At 37.6% G+C, this 1105-nt stretch overlaps 1 long non-coding RNA gene across 1 annotated transcript; it reads right to left on the bottom strand.

Moving 5' to 3' along the window:
* Positions 1-627: 627 nt before the first annotated feature.
* Positions 628-1099, bottom strand: LOC105562726. Its single transcript, XR_001008993.1, has 2 exons — positions 1018-1099; positions 628-940 (listed from the first exon to the last, which is right to left on the bottom strand). It is a non-coding gene; the product is annotated as an uncharacterized LOC105562726 (long non-coding RNA).
* Positions 1100-1105: the final 6 nt, after the last annotated feature.

The following is a 1105-nucleotide window of genomic DNA, read 5'->3' as shown; positions in this document are numbered from 1 at the left end:
ACCCCCTACTCCAGTCATTAAACAACCGTAACCAAGCGCGCGACGCTCAGCTTCAGGTACGACGTATCGGTAATCCGACTCCGTTGCGTGTCCCTTGACTGCCAAATGTCAGTTTCTAAAACGTGATATGTTTAACATCTTTTTAAATAATTATTTCAATGAGAAATTTTTAATTTTCGAATATTAATTACATTGACGAGAATAGTTTTAGTAATAGATTTCCACGTCACCCAGGAGGTACTATAATTGACGCGTTTTTCTTAAGTGGTTTCCCCAGTACACTGGGGAAACGCGTCAATTATAGTACCTCCTGGGTGATGTGGAAATCTATTACTAAAAATATTCTCGTCAATGTAATTAATATTCGAAAATTAAAAATTTCTCATTGAAATAATTATTTAATTAAAAAGATGTTAAACATATCACGTTTTAGAAACTGACATTTGGCAGTCAAGGGACACGCAACGGAGTCGGATTACCGATACGTCGTACCTGAAGCTGAGCGTCGCGCGCTTGGTTACGGTTGTTTAATGACTGGAGTAGGGGGTGATAGGCGGTACTCGCGAAAATCGGCCGAAATGAGCAGTTCGTGGACAGCTCTGTTGTATTTATTACGTTTTATTTATATTTCAATTTTTGTGACCGCTGATAATGACAAATGTTACTAGGTATTACACTGTTAGCGTTACCTACAAAATAGTTTTGTAGGCAAATAGAGTCTTACCTTTACCTTCACCTATGTTCATAAACCGTTAGTTGCTTCAAAGGCTTACATTCGTTTCACGGACAGGAACAAATCTTACACGAAATGGAGGAACAGGTCGAATAACCAAATCAACTTGCATTTGAATATTCTTTAGATAATCAATAGGCTCGACGTAGAAATTATGTATTAGAGGAGCTATCATAGCCTTCATTTCCAGCATAGCAAATCGTTGGCCTGTAATTTTGTATGTGTCGTAATCTCTTCATATAACGTGTTATTATATGACAGAATATAATAAAAATATGGTTTACCGATACAGTTACGTGGTCCCGCACTGAATGGTATGTATGAATAAGGATGACGATTTCGGATTTTCTCGGGCAAAAATCTATCGGGATT

Source organism: Vollenhovia emeryi, unplaced genomic scaffold, assembly GCF_000949405.1.
Source record: "Vollenhovia emeryi isolate VEMERY1.0 unplaced genomic scaffold, V.emery_V1.0 DF951177.1, whole genome shotgun sequence".
NCBI classification, from domain to species: domain Eukaryota; kingdom Metazoa; phylum Arthropoda; class Insecta; order Hymenoptera; family Formicidae; genus Vollenhovia; species Vollenhovia emeryi.
The sequence above is the reverse complement of the archived record's forward strand: the minus strand, read 5'-3'. Positions and strand labels throughout refer to the sequence as shown.